Source organism: Protopterus annectens, chromosome 17.part0 (genome assembly GCF_019279795.1).
Source record: "Protopterus annectens isolate FY-2018-M chromosome 17.part0, PAN1.0, whole genome shotgun sequence".
NCBI classification, from domain to species: domain Eukaryota; kingdom Metazoa; phylum Chordata; order Ceratodontiformes; family Protopteridae; genus Protopterus; species Protopterus annectens.
The window spans coordinates 420,493,652-420,517,672 of record NC_056751.1 but is presented as its reverse complement, the minus strand read 5'-3'; the positions used below and the strand labels follow the sequence as shown (position 1 = coordinate 420,517,672).

General features: G+C 39.9%; 1 protein-coding gene across 3 annotated transcripts in view; it reads right to left on the bottom strand.

Annotated features, from left to right (window-relative positions):
* The window catches only part of NR1H2 (nuclear receptor subfamily 1 group H member 2), a 1,405,479-nt gene that overhangs the window by 1,300,507 nt on the left and 80,951 nt on the right, over window positions 1-24,021 (bottom strand). Inside the window, exon 1 of one of the 3 annotated variants that reach the window (XM_044059299.1) lies at window positions 3,752-3,767. The exons of the other annotated variants lie outside the window; for them this stretch is intronic. The gene's annotated coding sequence lies outside the window, so the exon portion shown is untranslated. Of the gene's footprint in view, window positions 1-3,751; window positions 3,768-24,021 lie in introns of those variants that run through there. 3 annotated transcript variants of the gene reach the window in all.

The following is a 24,021-nucleotide window of genomic DNA, read 5'->3' as shown; positions in this document are numbered from 1 at the left end:
TAGTAAATTAGAGGTTGTGCTGTATATGTTTTGCATTGCCTATGGGGAAATAATGCAAAAGAAACATGCAACCACAATTTTATTTTGCACTCTTAAAGGATGATTGAAACAGATCCATTAATATTGGTATACATCACTGAGCGGGAGGGAGTGCTGTTTACCACTTGGTTTACTTAGTTAACCAGAGTTAAACAATGAATCCTATAGGACTGTAAGCTTAACATATTGCCCATATTTACATTTTTCTTCTTAACTGATCTTTTCCATTTTTATTATGTATTTATTTATTCAGCAAGTTATAAGGGTACTTCTTCACAAACATAAAGGTACCAAACGAAAACCAGTATGTAGGACAGAAGGAATGAGTTAGTTAGTGTTTTTTTTTTTTTTGAGACCAAAATTATTCAGTTGCTACATATTGAAAACAGATGTCCATTCCTGTTTCAGAGGTCAGTCAGTTCCCCATAATTTCTTTAGTTTCCATTTTAAGGGGATGTGCAAATGTAAGATATACTTGCATTGCTGGTATTCCTTATGTTTTTACATATTACCTAGCATTACTTGGTTCCAAGTAGTTCTTGTTAATAAAATTGCTTGCTGTATTTGCACTGATTACACTCTGGTGCCTAAATGCATGCACATTATTCACAGAGTAAATGTAATACTTGCAAACAGCTTTGCATCTTATCCATAGTATCTCTGAAGATTCTAAATATGTTTGTATCTTAACTGTAATTTAGCCTGGATTGTCAAACAAATTAACAGCACCAGTGATGCAGCCCGGCTAGTCCCCTGTTTAATCAGTGTCAGCACTTTCATAAATATTTCATGGCCAGCCAGGACAAGTAAGCACCAGTGAGATAAGTACATTGCTTTTCACTTTGGGTTTGTTTATTCAAGTTTTTTTTCCCCAATATATCTTCATACAGTTTAGTAAAGAATAAGAGAATAGTCTTATGTTATGCAGTGGTGTTTGTATTGACAGAAAGTATTCTGTGCTGAATGACTGGGGGACTCCTAATATTCCATATACCTAGAATTGGTTGGCAAAGGAATCTTTAATGTTGGGATAACTGGGGTGCTTTTAATACAATTGTTGAAGTTGTTACTGGTTTCTTTTTTTGTGTCTCCAGATAGGAGAGGCGGGTAAAAATAATGCCTTTTTTATCACTTTCTCAAATTGCTACCATTGGTCTTGTTTAAAAGTGTAAAAATATACAAATGTGGATTTGTTGATCAGAACACCTTTAGACATTGCGTTTGAATACTCAGTATGGTTGTGAAGTTTGCATTTTCAGTTCTGTGCAGCACACAGTTGTCCTTTATCACTTCTCTGTTTAAGTTTTAGTATTTCCTTTCCTTGTTTCTAGGAGTGAGAGGGAAAGGCTGTTAAGTTAATCAAAAGGTGGAGCTGATCTAGTTCATTTTCCAGAAAAAATATCTTGCTAAATGGAGCATGAGTGTTCCATAACTAGGAAGCCATTTTAAATTAGTTTTAATTTTTTGTTGATGTAATAGGTATCATATTTTAACAAAAAATTAGGTGTCATATTTTAACAAAAAAAAAAAGAAAAAATTATCTTAGCTGCACATTGTTCACATTTTGTGGAACTCCTATTGTTTTTAATTTTTTAACAGCATAAGCAAGCTGGTCTGATTTTTACTACTGATGCCAAAAAGCATGGTTGTACATAAGTATTTTGCTCCCTTAGAACTATGCTTCTGGAGAACTTAAATACTTTCTCTGGCATCTAATTTAATAAGCTACTGTAAAAGGAGATGCTACAAAAGTATACAGCTCTAAGATTGTTGTTGTGTGACATTTTGTACCTGTTTAGAATGAGATATTGAATTTTAGGGCAAATAATATGCATTTATTAATTTATTTATTGTTCAAATTAACCTACAATACAGCCACATTAGTCCGCATAAGCCTGTGTTTTTTTTTTTTTTTTTTTTTTGCCCTTCAGTTAATGTGAGACCTTAGACCATTTTTGTTGACTCAATGCGGCCCTTGCAACTGAAAAGGTTGGACACCCCTGCTGTAAAAGCTTCTGCACTAGCCGATCCATGTCCAAATCTGAAAGGCTGACTGAGGACTTAGCTGAATGCACTGAAGGTGCTGACTGGAGCAGAGGAGAAAAAGGAACTTCAGAGACCGGCTCCAATACTGAGAGCTGGCTCCAAATCAAAGGTACACTCGGTTCCGAGGTCTGTGGAACTGATGACCCTCCCTCTGAAGTTTTCGACTTTTTTGCCACTTTAGGTTGTGAAGATTTTGCCGATTTGGAGGATGTGCTAGTACCCTCATGGCTACTCAACACCTCAGAAAAGGAATGCTGTAGTAATCCCCTGTCTATAAGCTTCCTCTTTCTCTCCAAGAGGAATCTTGAAGAAAAGGAATGGCAAATGTTGCAAGTGTCTTGGAAGTGTTTAGCCCCCAGACAGCAGACACATTGAATGCGTCTGTCAGTGATGGACATTTTCTGCCCACAATCTGGGCATTTTTTGAAACCCGATTTAGGATGGGATTTTTCTTTGTCATCCAACATAGTTAAGTAAAACACACCAGTATACTGCAAAAAGTAAAGCAGTAAAGTTCTTACTTAACTTGTAAAGACCCACAAAACAACTAAGCCCAATCCGGGCACTATCTATAACAAATAACTATAGATTACAGATATAGGGCTAAAGAGGCCCACAGAGAAAAAACCCTGACTATTAGAAAAAGATTAATAAGTCTAAATAGGGCTAAAGGCCCACACAAACCAACTAAGCCAACAGGGCACTAACTATCTAAAACTATAGATTCTATTATCTAATTATCAAACACTAACACACAACTATCTTATGAAAAACAAAAAAGAAAGTTTTTTTTATAAAACTTGCAGTTTTTTTTTCACAAATGGCCCGAGCTAGCTGGATCACAGAGATCTCTCTTGCCGCGGCAAACTAGATCTTTGCTATCGGCCGTGTCAGAGCCGAGGATCGGCTCTGAACCCATCAGTGAGAATAAACGGCGAGATTTAACAACTTCATATTATACCTTATTTTCCTGCTATTTTTGCCCTGTCTCTCTCATACCTCTAAACTGTCTAGATTTCAAACTTTTTTTTTTTTTAAGTAAAGCAACAGAGATCTTCCAAAGCACTTATGTACTGCGTAAGCATTGGAACTTCAGTCCAGTATGCTTGCGCAGTACATCAAGAAAGCAGCAGGATACAAAAAAAAGGGCAGAACACCACCATGGCGCCATTATACAAAACGTTATTTAAGAAAAATAAGTAAATTTCTTTCTTAAATAATGTCATTATATAAAATCAGTAACCACCTCCTGGGTATGATATATTGAAGATTTACCCACAGTTGACTTTGTTTAATCAATCAGGCTTCGCCCTTGGGATTAAACCACACCAACCATGGGTAAATCTTCAATATATCACACTACTTCAGTGCTGGTCATTCATCTTAAGTAGGGCAAAACAGGATAAAATGTATCGAATTGCACACAAACCACCATGCAAGTAAATCAATAATTTAGGCTTACTATTTATTAACTTCTTTTATTTACCTTTTTTTTTTTTTTCAAAACAGGTTTATTATTTTAACATATAAGAGAAATATCATAACAATTTTATACAAGTAATTAAAAATAGGTATTATTATAATATTCAACAAAACAACTAAAGTATTTACAAAGACATCCACTACAATCAGATCAATTAATTAAACTAAAATACCTTTTATTTACCTTTTTGTTAACCTGGCTACAGCATTTCTTGAATTAGCCTGTGAAAAGCAGATTACAAAGTTATAATAGACAAAGAAGTAATGTATGGTACAGATGAAAACTGCAAATACTATATATAGCATGCAAAAATATAGAACTCTAATATAGCAGAAGTCGAATATCAAGGTAAATATAATTATAACTTAAGAGAGTTGTTATAGGTTACGTGGGGATGATAAGGTGGGTGAAGGGTGATACACAGAAGAAGGAGTCAGTGAGGCAGAGTAAAGGTAGGTGGGTGATGCAACAACCATCAGTAATAGGTAATTGTCAAAAGATCACTCATGTTTAAATTATTTCTAGTCTGCCCCACTACAACTGGGTTATTTACCTTCTTTACATTCTTGTGCTTTACAACAAACACTGGTGTGTTTATCTATCAAGACTGAGCACACCAAACACAGTAATGACATTCCCTTTGACTTGGTTGCTTTTGTAACCTCATGTTTATCTCAGTCTCTCTCACACACACACACACTCTCTCTCTCTTGCTCTCAAAAAAGACATAGACAAAGTATCAAACCATATTCCTATGTTACAATCAGGAGACTACTTTAAAATCAGATAATGAACAATTTCATTTATTATAAATTCAACAGTTCAGGGTGGCAGCGGTGGTGCAGCGGTTAGCGTTACCGCCTCACAGCAAGAGGTTTTCCAGTTTGATCCTCAGCTGGGGTGCCTTCTGTGTGGAGTCTGCATGTCCTCCCTGTGGTTACATGGGTTTCCTCCGGGTGCTCTGGTTTCCTCCCACATCCCAAAAACATGCTGTAGGTGGATTGGACACTCTACATTGGCCCTAGGTGTGAGTGTATGTGTATGTGTGTGTGTGTGTGTGTGTGTGTGTGTGTGTGTGTGTGTGTGTGTGTGTGTGTGTGTGTGTGTGTGTGTGTGTGTGTGTGTCTTCTGTGGAAGGTTGGGCGCCGGGCTGACAACTCGACACCATAAAACTCCACTGCCAATCATGAGCGGACAGGTGATCCGCTGTGGTGACCCCTAACCGGGAAAAGCCAAAAGGAGAAGAAGATAAATTCAACAGTTCAAGTATCAGACTATCACCTTCAGAAACAGCACACAGTTACTAGACAGACTCATCTTTGCTACCCTTTCTATCATATCAAACAGATTGCTAGATTACTCCAGCAGAGTATATGGATCTTCAAATTAAAGTGACCAAATATGTATCACAAACACACACTATGTACAACACTGTTTTTAACCATTAAGAATTGCCTGGCTATGCCAGTTTTCTTGGACATATCACAGTATAGAATAGTACAGAGGGCAGAAATGTATGCAATTTAAGCCAAGGGCAAACAAGGTATGGCAATCAATTGGATTTCTGCTCTGCTTACACCATTTTGTAAGTTGTACAGAATACTGGAAGGAAATAGTACGAGCAGGAGAAGAGGTTTAAATAAAACCACAGCCTTGTACTATGAATATTGAAACTAATATTCAAATCAGGAAAAGAGGATTATTTATATTACAAAAAAAAAATAAGATATCTACAGTCCTCAGAAAAAAATATGGCACTAGCAAGGTATGCTCAGTGTTAACACTGCATAATTACGGTTAGGTCATCTGATAAGAAATTTTTGGGTCCCTATCCTCATTTAGATTATCATCATAGGAATTACAAGGCAAGTAACATATGGAGACCATATACACCTTACCAATACTAAAACATTATGAAGTACCTCTTATTTCCAGAGCAGCAAGACTGGTCAGTAAAGCCAGGAATGAATTTACAATGACCACGCAATCGTTAAAGATGGTCTTGAAGGATGCAAGGGTGTCATTCTGTTTTATATGTAAATTCAAGTTGTTCCAGAGATGGTGTAAAAGTTGTATATGTCCCTCCAGCATGTTTTATTTACATCTTGGCAGATATTAAAATTCTGAGCTTGAATACTGGTGGAATTAAGTAGAGTTGGGTTCTTAATGGCAATACATGCAAGACATATCTCCAGGTAGGTGTCCAAAGAGTATAGGGATAGGGCTTCAAGACTGGTCTTGACAGCTAAGGGGTTTACAAATAATACTTTAGGTTATTAACCTGTGGGAACATTCAAGCTGCCTGATGTATCTGGATAGATACATGCCAGAGGAGGCACCGTACTTCAACTGGTCTAGTCAGTGTGGAGTACAGAGGGATGACAACTTCTTTTGACCTGGATGAGATACCTTTACATATCAGATGGACTAGAAAGAAAGACTTCCCGATTACCACTGCTATGTGCTGGTTAAAAAAAAAAAGAGAGCTGTCTACCAAGATGTTGAGGTCCCAGACAAATGTGTCAATGTGAATTTGGGTTCTGGCTAGAACTGTAAATTAGATAGGCACTGTTTACCAAATGCGAAAATACTGCACTTGTGTTGCTTTAACTGTAGCCCTTTTTCTGTATACCAATGACTTGCAAGGGTTAGTTTTTGCTGCAATGTTTCCATGTCAAGAGGTGATTGACAATTACACCCAACTTACAGTTATTAGAAAATTCTATTAGCCAAAGGTCTGGGTTTACACTTTGGAGGACTGAGAATTAAATGCCAAAAAGAAAGGGTCCCAGCACTGAGCCCTGAGGTATATTGCTGATCACCTTCTAGATTTCTGGGGCAGTACCTGCCACTGTAACTATATTGGTTCTATCCTTCATCCAGTTTACGTACAATACCATCAGGGAGGATGTGGTCAACTGCATTTGCTAGATCCAGACATGTTGTATGGACTATGAGGCCACTATCCACCTTCTCTGTGGCCTTTTCAAAGAAGTTAACCAGACTGAGTTGACATGACCTACAATTAAGAAAACCAAACTCTTGAGGGTCTAGTTTTGTGTAACATTTGATACTGTACTTAAGAAGTCGGATAATATGCTCTCCATTTCTTTGTAGATCAGTCAGGTACGGCATAAAAGTCTCTGTTTTTGGTGCCCCTCCACAATTCTCCATACCTTAGGTATATACTCTGTGACTAAGATTAAATTAAACAAGTTCAGGAGGGGTACTGAAAAGGCAAGTTTAGTGTTGACAAACACACATCCAGGTATACTGCTTAGGTCCAGGGAAGTGGTATATTTTAGCCAGTTAGGACACATTAAGAGTTAAATTTATGGACTCTAGGAACTCCAATGACTATTTTAGTGCAGACTTCACCCCAGAAACAATCTGCCAGTATATCAGCCCTATCCAATAGCCGCGGTGGTACAGCAGTAGCGTTGTTGCCTCACAGCAGGAGGTTCTCCTGTTCGATTCACGGCTGGAGTGCCTTCTGTGTAGAATCTGCATGTCCTCCCCACGGTCGAGTGGCCTCCAAAGGACATGCGTGAATGGGCGTGCTTTTGCTGAAGGTTGGGCGTCGGGCTGGCAACTCGGCACCATAAAAAAAAATCTACTGCCAATCATTAGCGGGCCGCAGTTCCGCTGTGGCGACCCCTAACCGGGAAAAGCCGAAAAGACAAACAACTTAAGGTCACAGTGGGTAACATTAGATTTGATCAGTGCATGATGAGCTTTCTTTAATTACATTACGAAATAAAGAAATAACATCTCAATTATTCTTTCCTTCAGATGATAATTTCATTTTGTACTTTGCTTTGGTCTTCCTGATGGCAGTTTATAGCTCTTTGCAGATCTATTTGATAGAGACTTTTATGTGGGCAGATTTAGATTTGTTATAGGACTTAAAAAGTTTTTTTTTTCTTTTGTTCAAAATTTTATTTATATTACTGGGCCACCAAGGTGGTTTACTTTTGAATTTCCCATTACATTTGTGTCTAATTGGAGCAATTATATCAAAACACTTTAGAAGTGGAACTATAACTCAATCACATACGCAGCCACTGAAGCTATTTGAGAACTAGTAAAATTGCCAGTAAACTTCGACAGTTTGTCATATTGTTAGAGTATATTGGTTTGTTTGAAGCCCTTAAATTCAGAAGTGCTCACAATGGGGGGGAGTACAGACTTACGGTCAGAGTTAGAGGGAGATGGGGTACTACAGGATGGGTACAGATAGGGGCTATGCTGGTATGTCTAGAACACACTGACCCCTAGTGAACAGGGTAACTTTGTTTTAAGGAATTATCATTTACTAAATCCAAGAGTATTTAGGTGTATCAGTTTATCAGTGGGTAATTTTTTTTTTTGTTATAGGTATTTCCACAAGTCTTCTTCTTCTTCTTTCGGCTTTTTCCCGGTTAGGGGTCGCCACAGCGGATCACCTTGTCCGCACACTGAATGGCAGAGGAGTTTTACAGTGTCGAGTTGCCAGCCCGGCGCCCAACCTTCCACAGAAGGCACACTCACACGCACACCTAGGGCCAATTTAGAGTGTCCAATCCACCTGCAGCATGTCTTTGGGATGTGGGAGGAAACCGGAGCACCCGGAGGAAACCCACGCGACCACAGGGAGGACATGCAGACTCCGCACAGAAGGCACCCCAGCCGAGGATCGAACCGGAGAACCTCTTGCTGTGAGGCGGCAATGCTAACCACTGCACCACCGTGGCCGCCCTCTAGTACACTCAGAAATTTGTCATGGTTATCAGGGTTTACAAAAGTTCCCAATAGCAAGTTATGAACCTGTAATGTGTTTTGTTTAAGGTAAACTGGAAACAAAATAAGTTCGGTTTGTGGACTGCAATGAATCTGTCTGGATACAACATAGCTTCTGACAAAGACTGGAGCTAAATCGAGGTAAGAACAGACTGCTAGCCTTACAATAAAATAAAGTTCCTGTTATGACAGACATACAGCTGTGTTCTCAGTATCAGACAGCTTATTATTTAGTATTCTGGAATGACCAAAGTGATTAACTCTGACATAGTCCAGACTGGAATTTACTGTTATTTTACCCATTATGTTTGGATGCCAGGTAACTGGACTTTGCCTAAAAAAGCACCATGGAGGCAACAAAAGTTTTGGCCAGTATGAAGAAGCCATGGAACCAGAAGTAAAGACTGTCCCTTGTGAAGCATGGTTCCCAGTCCACCACCTCATTTCATACTGATGTATACAGGACCACCCACCGCCCAAAACTGAACTAGTTATTTAACCAATTAATGAATCTAATTAACTTTTCTTTGCATTTAGGTGTTACTTTGGGTTCCACTTGGAACCAGAGTCTTACCTGCAGTTAAAAAAGTGAGACCCAACATGTCTTTCTCTGCATGCCCCTCGGGGTTGAGTGCCACAAGTCATTTACATCCTTACTAGCTACAATAAGGCTGTATTCATATCTGCCATGTGTGTAGGATGAAAAGCATCATAGAACTGTGGATCCTGGCATGGCAGACACAAACTGCCACCCTGCCTTTGTCTATCTTTGTTTGCAAAGAGTCCATGTATATGACAACTAAGTCACCCATAATTAGGGCATTTCTATCCACATTCACCAATTTTCTGGCACAGGAAGGTTTAAGTGACTCGTGTGTGTGTGTGTGTGTGTGTGTGTGTGTGTGGGGTAATACATTGTAGGTAGACTTCTGTTGAGATTTTTGTCTTCCTGGTTCTGGAAAGCTTGCAAATTATCTTCTTGACAGCCTCAGCATATATTTTTCTACTGTTTTCATGCAGAGGTGTGAGATGTGTTGCATGGAACCTACAGACTTTATGTGAGAGGGCAGTCTTTATGCTGTGGGCATGTGCTTACACCTCTCACAGAGTGCATCATGTATGTCTTGTAGTAGTTCATTGTCTGGGAGCATTTGCAGTTCTTAAACTGCCTAAGGCTACCACATGCTATGAGGCTAGCAACAGAAGGGGTACACACATTGACATACCTTCCACGATGGCCCAAGAGTTTGATTACTAACAAAGACTATAGAGTCTATAAATATATACTTTGCAACTAAGGTGACAGGTGCAAGGGAACTTAACAGTGATTATCATGATCAAACAATAAAAATGGTGGTAGTACACAACACCTGTTAGGAGGTATAAAATAACAAAAGTAGCCACTAGAGGAAGCTTTGATGGGTCAACCTAAAATTGACAACTGCATGTGACAACAATATAAGTAAAAGAGCTCACTGACAGCTAAACAATAGCACCAACAGGACAACTAGCAGTGAACTGTGGCTCGCAGTGAGGCTAAAAGCAACTGATAGTAATAGGATGTATGTAACAGCAAGAAAATAGCAACCACTTCAACAGCAACTGCTACTTTAGCTTGCTAATTAACTGTTGAAAACTGGGCAGGCACGTTCAGCAAAGCTACAGCAGTTACCAGCTAGCACTTTAATAACAGCTGCATATACGATGATAGCATATCCCAATTCTACAACAGGGTGTCAGCTGAGAACACAGTAAATGCAAACGAAGCAACAGTGCTCTGCAGCTTGTACACCCACAAATAGTTATGATGCAACATAGATTACTAAGGAATATTAATGGGGACAAGGACCCACTTACGTCTATGGAGTACATGCCATTTCACCTAGGTGCATAGCAGAGACCTACAAAACCACACTCAAATAGAGTAAAGCAGTGAAATCTAGAAAAGCAGACTAGATAATAGCAATACCACTTGTTTAACAGTCTAAAGCAATCAGAAGCCCAGAAAAGTATAGTTGTGTACCTACCATAAATGTATATGTTCGAGTGTATTCACTGTTGCAGTCATTACACTTGGGTTATCCTGCTGGCAGGCTACCCGCAGTTGGCCTGAATTCCAAAGTCCTGGTCTGGCGTCGGTTGCTGTCGCCTCTTCCCTGACGTCAGTGCACCAGGGGTATACAAGATGCAGCCGACATCATTTTCTTCAGTTTTTCTTGCCGCAGATGTCAGGTGCCCCCAAAAGGGTAGGCTAAAAACATTGCTTATAAAGAGCATGCACTAAAATAAACAATAACTTAATCTACAAGCAAATACACCACATAGGTTGTATAAAATAGAGAAGTAGAGATAAGTCCCAGCAAAGAAAGGGGGATGGTGGGTGGGTAACCTAGACTGCAACACTGAATACACTCGAACATCTACATTTATGGTAGGTACACAACTGTACTATGTTCATCGTGTTTCACTGTTGCAGTCATTACACTTGGGTTGAATCCCAAAGCCGAGGTTGGGCGGCTGGGTCTAAATAGAATTAGGAGTGGCTATGAGGCCCTGCAGAACTGCAGTGGCAAAGCCTGCTCTGGATTTAGAGTAAAGAGGTAAGTGGTAGTGCTTGGTAAAAGTGTGCACTGAACTCCAAGTTGCAGCCTCCAAAATTTCCTTGGTTGGTACTCCTCTGAGAAAGGCTGCTGACGTGGCTGCTGCCCTGGTCGAATGTGGCCTAATGCCCTTAGGCACTGATTTGCCATGCTGTGCATAGCAGAAACGAATGCAGTGTTCTATCCATTTTGAAATAGTCTGCTTTGAGATAGTCTTTCCTTGTGATCCTGCAGCACATGCTACTAAAAGTTGCTCAGTCTTTCTGAAAGTCTTAGTTTTGTCCAAGTAGAAGTGTAGCTGCCTGTGTATGCCCAAAGAATGCAGAAGTCTCACCCCTTTATCCTGGGGATTTGGATAAAAAGTAGGCAAATGAATGGTTTGATTACGAGCCACATTGGATACTACCTTTGGCATAAATGTTAGGTTTGTCCTTAGAGAAACCCTGTCCGGATGGAAAATGATAAAAGGTTCCACTGCCATTAATGCCTGTAACTCTGATACTCTTCTTGCTGAAGTTATTGTTAGGCGCAGAGCTGTTTTCCATGATAAGAATTTTATCTCAGCTGTATTGGCTGGCTCAAAAGGAGGCAGTGTGAACTTTTCCAAGACAAAATTCAGATCCCATTCAGGTATTGGTGTTCTCCTTGGAGGTCTTATGTTTTTGGCCCTTCTGAGGTACTGCCTTAGCAGTGGATGTGAAAAAATAGGTGGTTCTGTATTGTAATGAGCTGAAATGGCAGAGGCATGGATCTTAATTGATGAGAAGGATAGGCCCTTGTCCAGCATCTCAGTTGTAAACTCTGATGGATATTTGGAACAAGCGGTTCAATTCCTTGTGCCTGATTCCAAGCACAGAATCTCTTCCATTTTTCTGCATAAGATTTTCTGGTGCTGGGCCTCCTGGCTTCCAAAATGACATCCATAACTGCTTTAGAGAGGTGTGTTCTGAGTGGTTATATTATTCGCCATGCAGTCAGAGTTAAGGTTCTGATTTGGCTGTGCAGGATCTGATTGTTTTGTTGGGTCAGAAGATGAGGAATTTGAGGTCAAGTCCGGACTGGGCCTTGAGACAAGCTCTTTAGGATTGGGTACCAGTGCTGGCCTGGCCAGTCTGGGGCAATCAGAATAATTTTTGGCTTCTCTTGTCTGACCTTTAGGAGTATCTTGGGGAGGAGAGACAGTGGTGGAAAGGCATAAACTGTCAGGGTTTTCCAGCTGAATGACAGAGCATCCACCTTCCATGCTTGTGTGTGATAAGTCCTTGTGCAGAATCTCTGTAGTTGACAGTTGTGAGGGGAGGCAAATAGATCTATGTCTGGGCATCCCCATTTCCTTGTTATCATGCTGAAGACTTGTGGATCTAGTTTCCACTCGTGAGGGTCCATGAGGTTTCTGCTTAGTTCATCTGCCAGAGTATTTGTCTTTCCTGGCAGGAATTGTACTTGCAGATGCACTTGATAGGTCAATGCTGTGTTCCACAAGTTCATGGCTTGCCTGCAGAAGGGGTAGGAATGCGTGCCCCCTTGCTTGTTTATGTACCACATGACTGTTGCGCTGTCAGTCTTTAGCAATAGCTGTCCTGGATGGAGTAGATCCTTGAAAGCTGTCAGGGCATTCTGTACAGCTAGCATCTTTTTGATTGACATGAAGATGCATTTGGTCTTGTGGGCCACGAGCCCTGAATACATTTTCCTGACACGTGTGCCCCCTAGGCATAATCCAATGTATCTGTTGTTAGTTACTGCCTGGCTGTGGGTAAAGTGAATGGCTGTCCCTTGTCGTGGTGACAGGCCAGTGCCCACCATCAAAACTCCTGTTGCAGACAGGGAATGAGAGTAATTATTGTTTCCAGGCTGTGGCAATGTTGAGTCCAAACACTTTTTAGATACCACTGTAGCTTCCTCATATGCAGTCTTGCATATGGAATTGGCAGAATGCAAGATGCCATGAAGCCCAAAGCCTGCAGAATTTTTCTTGCACGTAACTGGGTCTTTGTTGCCATCATTTGGAAGTAATGAGTCAGTTGTCTGTTTGTCTGGCGTGAGATAAGCCATCTGGGCAGTTGTATTTAAGCTTGAACCCAGGAATATTACCTCTTGAGAGGGCACTAGTTTTGATTTCTTTTCATTTACTGTGTACCCTAGGCAAATTAGTAATCTTTTTACAAACGCCAGATGCTTTAATGGAATATCCTTGCTTTCTGCTTGAATAAGGCAGTCATCCAAGTATGGATATATTTGAATTCCTTTTTGTCTGCAAAATGCAATTACTGGTGCCAGGCATTTTGTGAAGACCCTGGGCACAGTAGATAAGCCAAAGGGAAGTGCAGAGAATTGGTAGTGCATTGAGCCAGTTATGAATCTGAAGTATCTTCTGCAAGATTGCCTGATTGGGACATGCAGGTATGCCTCTTTGAGGTCCAAAGTTATGAGCCAAGCCTTCTTGCCCAGCATGGGCAGAAGTTGCTGTAGTGTCAACTTCCAGAAAAGTATTTAGAATAGACAGGTCCAGTATTGGTCTCCAAGCTTTGTCCTTTCTGGGTACCAAGAAAAGTCTTGAGTAAAATCCTTGCCCCTGCTCTTGCTGTGGTACTCTTTGAATAGCCCTCATGTACATGAGAGATGAAATTTGCTTTTGTGCCTCTGTCCATTGATTGTGTGGCAGGTCTGGCATACCTTTTGTCTTTGGCAGGGTGTGAAAGTGGAACCTGTAGCCCTGAGAAACAATATTCAGTACCCATTTGTCCTGGGTAATCATGTGCCAATTTTGTGAGAAAAGTGCTAGCTTTCCCCCTAAGGGTGCTGCCAAAAGGTAAGTGCTTGGCATTGGCAGTGGGAAGTCATTGGGACTGTTTCCTATAAGGTTGTGATTTGTCTTCTCCGCTCTTGGAGGCAGGAGCACCCCATTGTTTAGGCCTGTATGAGCCTTGGGCCGGAGATCTGCCTCTAGGGCGTCTGTATCTGCCTTTTTGTGGCCTGTCTGACACTGGAAAGGACCAATTCTTAGAAGGCCAGTTCCTGCTAAACCTGGGTGGCTGAACCTGTAAGAAATCCTTGACTGTCTGCATTGATTTAGCTTTATCCTCCATTTTCTTTAACACCTCTTCTGCCTTAACACCAAACAAAGTATCATGCTGTAATGGAGCATCCAATAATTTTGCTTTAACATGATCAGGCAGACTCTGTTCCTTTAACCAAGCATGCCTTCGAATGACAGAGCCTGAAACTGCGGCCCTGCAAGAAGCCTCTAGTGAATCAAAACCACATTGCAAAGTATGTTTTCCCAGTTGTTCAGCTGCATGCAATAAATCCTGCATTTTTTCAGGACATTCAGAGTTTGTCAGCATTTTCTGTTTTAGCAGAGACATTAGGTATTGCTGATATTTAAGCATGTGAAACTGGCAGTTTAAAGCCCTTACAGCTAAAGTAGCAGAGGTGTAAACTTTTTTCCCCCAACTGGCCAGAGCTCTAGAATCCCTATCAGAGGGAACAGGGTTTTTTGCAGTGGAAGCCTTGACCCCTTTGGGACCCTGAGATATAGTTTCCGGGTCAGCAGCAGGGTTTTTATAAATAAATTTATGTGAATCTGGAACCCTGTAATACCTATCTGGCTTAACTGGTGCAGGGGGTAAAAAATCAGGAGACAGACTGGACTCAGAAAATACATCATCTACAATGTCTAGCACAGGAGGGATAGCAAGAGGTCTGTGTTGAGGCAATAAAAGAAAATCTCAGAGCCTTTTCTTGGATTCTGAATAATCTTGGCTCCCCCAGTGGAAATGCTCCCTCATGGTGTGCAGGGTTTCCCCAAAAGAATAGACCTCAGGAGGAGAGGCTGAAGGGATAGATTCTTCAGCATCAGAGTCTTCATAGGGAGGAATAGAATATCCCTGTTCTGAAGAGGAATCAGAAGAAATAGAAACCTGATTAGAGGAATCATAGTCAGTGTCTTGCCTAGGCCTTTTATCAGGAGGGGGATGGGAACCCCTGATCAAAGTAATTAGGTCCTCGGCCATTTTAAGCATCTGTTTCTTAGGCATGGATGACTGTCCTGGAGAATGCTGTACTTGTTTCTTTGTCTTTAAAGGTGTTTTAGACTTTGTCTTGGTTGCTGAAGTGGTCTTGATAGAAAGCTGTGTAGGTCTGAAAACACCCTCAGAAGCCGATGCCTGCTCAGTGGCTCTGGACCCATCTGAGGGAGTAGTTTCCGTAGGTCCAATACCTTGAGTTTCCAGAGGCCTAGTTGTCTCCATGTGGGAGTCAGAGGCGGCCTGTGGCTCTGAGGTAGCGGGTGTCAGGGGCTGCGAAAGTGCCTCACTGAGAACCAGTGACTGGCCTAGAAGAGGCTTCGTCATCGGTTTTGGACCTCGGATGCCTGTTCTTTTCTTTTTCCTTGCGCTTTTTATGAACTCCGGTCGTCGGCTCTTCCGACGGCATTATATAGTTAAACCTTCGGCCAAAGTAATGGGAAGCAAAATCGTACCAACGCTTAATAGTGCGTTGGTTAAATCTAGCACAAAACCGACAACTAGCAACGTCGTGGTCAGGGCCTAGGCAAGGAATATAGTAAGAATGAAAATCCTTATGAGGTACTTGCTTGCCACAAGAAATACAATTGTTAACTTTTACTGACATCGGTCTGGAGCAAGAAAAAGTTTCCCCATTGGGGTACTTAGCTTTATTGAAGACTTCGGATCTGAAATTCAATTTTGAAAATCTCAGGAGTCGGCCGATCGGCACTTGCGAACTGCTTTTGCTTCGGGCACCGCGCGGCAAGAAAACCTGAAGAAAATGGTGTCGGCTGCATCTTATATACCCCTGGCGCACTAACGTCAGGGAAGAGGAGACAGCAACTGACGCTGGACCAGGACTTTGGAATTCAGGCCAACTGCAGGTAGCCTGCCAGCAGGATAACCCAAGTGCAATGACTGCAACAGTGAAACACGATGAACATCTGACTGATTATCTACCCCCTCACTCAAGAAATACTAGCAGCCAATTTCTCAGCAAAATTACTCAGACGACAACTAAAAATTTACAGCTAAAATAGCATACTCAAAAATGAATAAATTAAATTTCAGATCTTGCAGGATGATGATGTTGTCAATATTTTCCTTTCAGTTGCATTCTGCTTCCTTCAAGTGTTTGCATTCCATATGCAAGAATTTTAAAGTTGACAAGTCTTTTAAATGGAAGTTATACTGAAGGGAACCCATACTACTGAGTCTTGTCTCGTCTTTTTTTTTTTTTTTTTGCAGATGTCCTTGCCATCTCCAAAAGGAATGTTTCTCAAATGGTGAGCTTCTTGTAATCTGAAAAGAATGGGAAACCTCTGTTTCATTGCAGCCAATTTCTTCTTCCAAACTTGGCTAGCTAATCCTCAGCTGTCTGTTCATAAATAGCAGTTTATAGAAATATCTAGTTTTTTACCATCATTATAACAGAAAACATCTGGGTTCTGAGCCAGGTCTTGTCTTTGTATGCTTAGGATTAGTTTTAACCCTCCAAGGTTCCACCCTTTCTCGTGTATGCTAACCCTATTCCTGCTCTGGAGCCAAACCCTCCAAATTATATAACTAAAACCCATTTCCTTAACAGTACATCTAAAGGAACACACAGCAGTACACAAGCACATCTCAAAATCTATCCCCTTCCCTAGCCCTTACTGCAACCCTAAACCACAAACATTCACACATACACTCTTAAGTCCCAATGCCAGAAGTTTTGGTCTACTCAAAAGTTTCAACATTATTATCCACTCCCACTTACCATGACTGGACATAGAGCACTTGAACTTAATGCAAAATTTGATGTTGCTACCTTCATTCTGTCCTGCACTTGACAAATTGTACATTCAGCAACTTCTGACCACAGAAACAGCTGATGACAGTCTATGCATTTGATGGTGTACACACAAACTCTATAGGATTATATACAATTCACACATACTCACATATATATGTTTGAGTATATATAAAACACACACACACGTAAAAATACATATATGTAAGTACACAAGTTGTATTCAAATCCCAAAGTTTACCCATATTTTGCATTAAAGTGGGTTAAAGGACATTCTAAAACGCTCTTAGAAATATTCAAGGGGGAATCGGGGGACCAAGTGGCATTTTATACATATGTGCTGAGTAGTAGGATTATAAAAACAATCTGACATGCTGCATTATACTATTTTCACTGTAGTGGGAAAATAACTTCTACTCAGGAAAGGAAATTCAGCACTGGTTCCTCATATACCTGTACTGAGAGGTCACTGTAAAAGTTAAAATCAGGTCCATTTCCCCAAGAAGGGAAACTTTCTTCTCACTGAAAACAAGCTCCTGCCATTCCCCCTATCCACAAATGCAATAAGTGGTGTGGACAACTTTGGTGCTTAAATGCACTTAACTTCTTAAGGCACCACCAAAATGCACTTAAATCCACTGGCATAAAATGACATTCTTTGGTACATTTCTGAATATTCAAGTATATATCTATGAAAGTTTTACTCAGATCGATGATAAAAGGAAACTGACAAACTGCCTCTTAAACACAAGCATGCACAGTAATTTTAAAAGAAAAAAGTTTGGCATGTTACATAATACTCCATTTACACTACACACCTGAGTATCTAACTGTTTTCAGAGGGAGGAATGCAGCATGTCCAACACATATTTCCACTAAGTTTTAATTGCATCAAAAGTATCACTGGAAAAAATGCCATAACCCAAATTTCCTGCGTAGGGAGTAATCCAGTGCACTCAAATTCAGCACTGAGCCGCATTTAAATCCCTAAAGATGCAACAGCAGTCTTAGGTACATTCTGTACCTGGCTGCACTACAATATCCAGAAAGTTTTTTTTTTTAATTAAAAATTCTGAAACGGGAACTGAAATAAGTTTTTTTTGCTATACTGAAATGCAGTTTTACAGGCATTTGACAGCAAGAGCATAAAATGTTGCATTATAAAGTGTTTCATGGGGTGGATATATGAGTTTAGGTCAGGTTGAGAAATGTGGCACAAGGTCAGACTATCTATACTGAGCTGTCATTACATCTGAAGTAAAATTATATGCATTTCTCCTGAAAAGGGAGGTTTTCTGCTACTGTCTACTTGTTAATTGGGTAAGTGAAGCATGGACCTTTTTTTTTTTTGTTTTTTGTTTTTTTTGTTTTTTTTAGCCATGACATGGTCAAGTACAAATATACTACGTTTATGGACCATGTACTGTAAGCTAATCAACCAGCATGTCTTTGGGAGGTAGGAAGAGTCTTGAACACCTTGGGAACCCCATCTAGCAAAGAAAATAAAGTACAGTTATGTAAATTGCACTTACCGTAACAGTAGATGTTCAATGAAATCACTGCTGCACAAGCCTTAGCTATATGGGTTATAGCCAACCAAGCAGTACTAGACGATCCACATTACTAAATAATATTTGTAAAAATCACAACAAACAGTTAAACTGTTTTTCTTTTGGGTCACTGTATGTCTAAAGAATTCTTTTTATAATGATGTGTGCATCTTTGACATTGGTAACAGGGGCCTGTGCACTTCCTCTGGCTTTAACTAACATTTCTTTCACATCTCATTTCTTTACAGTTGCAGCTTCGGTTTCAAGTTCCCAGACTTCATATAAGACTGAAAAACTATGTTGGCCATTTACAATTCCTTTTAGGCCATACAACAATCTTAATATATGCCAGTGTTTTCTTATTATATTTTATACTACTGCTTGTGTCCATCTATTATTTGTCAGTATCACTTCATGCAAACTTATTTTCTGAGCTACTGGTAACTGCATTGTTTCCTCATCAGATTACAACAGTCTGGCATCTAATGTTCAGCTACGACCTGTTTCAAATCCAATAGCACCTGTCTGTCTGTCACAGCCTCTTCCTTTAAAGCCTCTCATTATATCACTCATTTACTTTATTGACACTTCATCTGCTGTTTTGAACCTAGAAACTGTAAATTTGTCCTTTAACAACATTATTGAACATATACTGAGGGTGCAGGCTTGTCCTATGTAGGTACATGTATTTTTTTTTTAACTAAAGAGGTGATGCCTCTCATTTCAAATTGTGTTACAGTAATATCTAAAACATTTATGCTTTCTACAGAAGTCTGGATCTTAAATTTAAAAGACACAAGCAGTGTATGTAAATATTCACCAAAATCCATACTGATTTACTGGGGCAGTGCCCATATTAAAATATGTAATCAACTAAATGTTTGTAAAACAAAATATTTTAAGATATGAATTTTGGGCACATAAAACACAGATTTCCATCTTTTTTTCAGAATTATAAAATCAGGAGACCCTACCCATTTCTGTGGTCCCAAAAGTCATTTCCCATAGACTGGTTTCAACAAAAGTTAGGTACAATTTTACTTTCATGCAGCTGCTCAGTCTATTGAGATTCCTAATCTAATTTGTAATTATGTACATGGGCAAAGCTCACCTATGAACCTATAAGTCATCCCTGGTTTGGCACCAATGTCTCTGATGCAAACAGGTAACCTGTAAATGGTTCATCTCCCAGGCCCATACTTACACTTATCAAGGGTATCAGAACTCGTCAGAGATTTGGGATGGATGGCTAGTTGTTTGTCTGTGTTAGCCCCTCCTGTAGAATATTTGTGTCAGTGTGGGATTCAATGTCAGCTCCTAATATGCAATCATAGGTTCATCGGTGTGTACTAGGCTAATGGTCCTGGAGCCTTTACAAGCCTAGCCCACAGGATTACATCTGCAAATTTAGTCAGCCAGAGACCACTGACATTGGCCTTGACTTTTGAGAAGTAAATGCCAAAAAGAAGCAGACAAAGGACTGATCCCAGAGGGACTCTACTTGTGACTGGCCTCTTTGTAGAGGTGGACTCCCCAATTCTAACTTCCTGGGTCCTGTCTGTGAACCAGTTGGCTATCCACCGGGTGACATAAGACTTTGTACTTAACATGTTGAGTTTGTCAGTAATGCCCAAGTGGGGTATTGTGTCAAATGCCTTAGCCAGGTCAAGGTAGGCAGTGTGAACCACTTTTCCCTCATCCATTGCTTTGGTTACATTCTCAAAGAATTCCACCAGGTTGAATAGGTATGATCTGCCCTTAATGAAGCCAAACTGGGTTGGAACCAGTGTCTGGAGGTTTACTATATCTCTACTGATCATCTCCATGCTAATTTTTTCCTTGGCTTTACATAAAATACTAGTGATATTTATGGGTCTGTAGTTTCCATGGTCTGTAAATGGTCATGTTTGTGCAGAGGGATGACTGTTGCCGTTCTCCACTCATGAGGCATGAAGCCTGTTTGGTGCCTACAGTCAAATAGTAATTCCAGAGGCAATGATAAGTCATGTTTCATGCTGATTCGAAGCATCCTGGGATATTGTCTGGGCCCATGTATGCAGTGTTCTTGGTCTTAGAGACAGCAATAAGGACCTGTTTCTTAGTGATAGTAGGGGGAGTTATATTTGATGATATTTCCTGAAGGAAGGTTTTGGGGGAGAAAGGAGTAAAGTTGGAGCGCAAACTTATCAGCCAGGAGGTTTGCTATATCTTTTGGCTGAGAATAGGTGGCTCCATTTACAATGAGCTCTGCACACAATTGTATATTGCCTTTGAGGCTGTGGATATAGCTAAAGAATGCTTTGTGGTTGCCCTTGGCCTGCGAGGCCAAACATACCTCAATTTGGCTTTGGTAGACTTTATTTGTTCTCTGAGTTGTTTGTTTAGTTTGATGAGAGTGCTTTTATACTGCTGGGTGCTGCACCTCATAATTTTTGCCATGATTTTTTTCCTTCTGTTATACAGCCTACTGATTTTGTGATTCCACCAGTGTGGCTTGTTTTCTGAGTTAGTTCTGTACTTTTTCCTGGTGGGTACAGCTGCCTCTATGCAGCTATTAACAACATGGTTGTACAGGGTTTCTGTGAACAGTTCTACATAGGCAGCAGTGTTCTCAGGGTTTATAGGGGCTTGATATTTTGCCAGTTTATCACGTAATAGCAGGAGGTTAGCCTTAGAGTAGTTCCTGAATATTCCAGGTTTAGTTTGGGGTCCAGGTTTTAATTTTTAAATGAAAGGAGACCATTTTGTGGTCTGACCTTACCAGGGAAGACATTACAGTAGGGGCGTGTGAGGCACATTCCCCGTAATAGTGAGGACCAGATCCAGCATGGTTGCACCCCTGGTTGGTGTATTGACTATCTGGTCCAGGGAGTTTGTGTTTACAAAATCCAGGAATCTCTGTGCATGTACGTTTGGTGTCATATAGGATTCCCAGTTAATAGTGGGGTAATTAAAGTCACCCATGAAAATGGCATTGGGTTGAATGGTTAGTGTTTCTAATAAGTTTAAATACATAGTATGGGCTTCCTGGGTCATAGAGGGGGGACCTATAGCTTGTGAAGAAGTGGTACTGGATTTTGCATATGGTGATTTGAACACAGATCAGCTCAAGTGCATTGTCCTGTTTGACCAGCCTTGAAGTACATTTATTTTTGATGTAAATAGAGAGTCTTAAATTAATCACTAGGAAGAGTTTGGTTAAATATGAATTGAAGGTAGCTAACTCTCAATGATAATCATGAGGGTTTTAACTACATCAGGAATATTGGAAATAATGTCTAATACTGCATCAAATTCAATGTAAATATGTCACTGCCTATTTTGATGTCAAAGCAATGACAAGTATCTTGACTAACAAACTCAACTTAAAAAGTTTCCCCTCACTCAGATCCCATCATCCTGTTTCTTGATTATTTTAATACTGCTCTTCCCATTATCACTATGGACCAGATCCTGGAAGCCATTACCAAAACTAAAAATAACAATTTAATGGACACAGATAATGTATCAGGCTGCCTTGTTTTTAGGACACAGTGTACTGAATCTCTCATTAAACTTTTGAATCATAGCCTCTCCTCAGGGTATCTGCCTTAGCCCTAGGGAACAGTGGTTGTGGTGCATCTACACATGGGAAGTGTAACTTGACTCAAGAAATTACTGTCCCATTAGCTTCACTAATATTATCTGTAAAAATCATGAAGCAGATCTTTGAAGCTGAAATCACATTTTTACCAAGATAAAGGTGAATAATGAGATGCAAAAAAAATGTTTAACCTTAGTGTTGTTTTCCGTTACTCTTCTTATTTGGTTATATCTTTTTCATTGCCTATGTACCTATTTCTTCTTTTTAAGGAAAGGAATTACAGAAAATAAAAAAAGGAAGTTTGAAGAGGATATACAATATTTGCAGGAACGACCCACAGAGTCCAAAATACAGTTTATTAATACAAAAATAAAATTATTTTTATTTTTGTACTAATAAACTGTGTTTTAGACTCTGGGTCATTCCTCCAAGTGTGCTTTTACATGGTTTACTGGCTTTGAATTTTGGGCACATTTATCCACTACATTTTTTTTTGTTTTTATTGATAATATACAATATTCTCTGAACTCTGATACAGACAGAATTTACTGAAGGCTGCATAAACTTAGAAAGCTGCTCGAATAACAAGATTTGTATTAATGTGCATTATTTTAAGGATATCAAGTGGGAAACTTAAATGTCATTATTTAATGACTTCACTCTTCAGTGACTTGTCAGAAAAAATTTTACGAGGAACAGACCAAACATTGGAGGTGAAAATCTGTACAATTGAGAGGTATGCCTCTGTAGCATATACAAATAGAAGAAAGTCTATCCGCTCAATGGTACTTCAGCGAGTGGACTTTTTCTAATTGCATATGCTCGATTTACAGTGGGCATGCTGGTTGGTCTGTCTGCTTGTTTTTGAATACTAATGACCTATCATTGTATAACAGCCCTTTTTCAATACACCACTTGTTTACAAGGATTAGTTTCTACTATAATGTTATAATGAATGGGTAACAAAGGGAAATTAGACAGTAGAGCCTAGATTGCAGTTGTCTGCAAATTAAGTTAACCAAAGGTCCTGATTTGTGATCTGAAGACCAAATAAAGACACAAAAAGGAGAAGTCCCAATACTGAGCTCTGGGGCACACTTTCAAAATTTTCAAAGATACGCCTGCCACCTTAACTATACTAGTTCTATCTTCCAGCTGGTTAACTATCCACCTCACCAAATGTGTGCCTACTTTATCGCACTTAGCTAATCAAGAAAGCCAAAATGGGGAATAGTGCTGGATGCTATGTCACAACCCAAATGACCACTGTTTACAGTCTGTGTGACCTTCTTGAAAATGTTCGTATAAAAGTAGTTGCACTCACTTTAGCTAACTGCAACTTATATAACTGTACTATGTTCATCAAAAATCAACTCTTCCCAACTCAAAGAAACCAGGTAAACACCTTCTGCCACAAGATGGATATTCCTGGAATTTCTTAATGTAAAAAACACAGCAAAAGTAGCTCTCAAGCGCAGATTACATAACAAACTACCACCAAACAACTTGGTCATTGGCTAATTCGTCCTTCAGGCTGGCTTAATTCTTAGACCACTTGATATGACTTATACTGTATGGTTATTGTTAGTCTCCTTAAGGGCCTACATCCAAAATTCTACTCTCGCCTTGTTCGTTTCCATAAAGGCATGTTTGGCACTATTTATTAGACACAAAGGTAAATTACCAAGCCCCATGGAAATAGTATTTGTGATCTTAAAGAGTACCTTCACCAAGTGTTCATGATTTGCTTTGTTAACAGTCAGCACTTTTTAGTTCCTGACTGAAATTCTTGATGCAATCTTCAATATGATGAAAGTACAGTTGTGTAAAATCTTGCCATAACAGTAGATGTCCTTATATTCACTGCTGCAGTATTCTTAACATATGCAATTCCCTCCCATGGAAAATCGACGTCCGGCCAGTCTACTAAAGACTACTGTTGTTTTAAGGTACGCCAAACGTCAGCCAAATGCTCCTTGCGCAGTGTAGATCCTAAAGGTGACGTTCAGGCCTACCATAATCAGAACGTCTTTGCCACCATCCAAATGCATCTTTTCACTGTCTGTCTTTTTACCTGCATCTGTTTTCCACCAGTTAAATGCATTTTCATCCTCAAATGACTACCTACTCCTGTTTGAT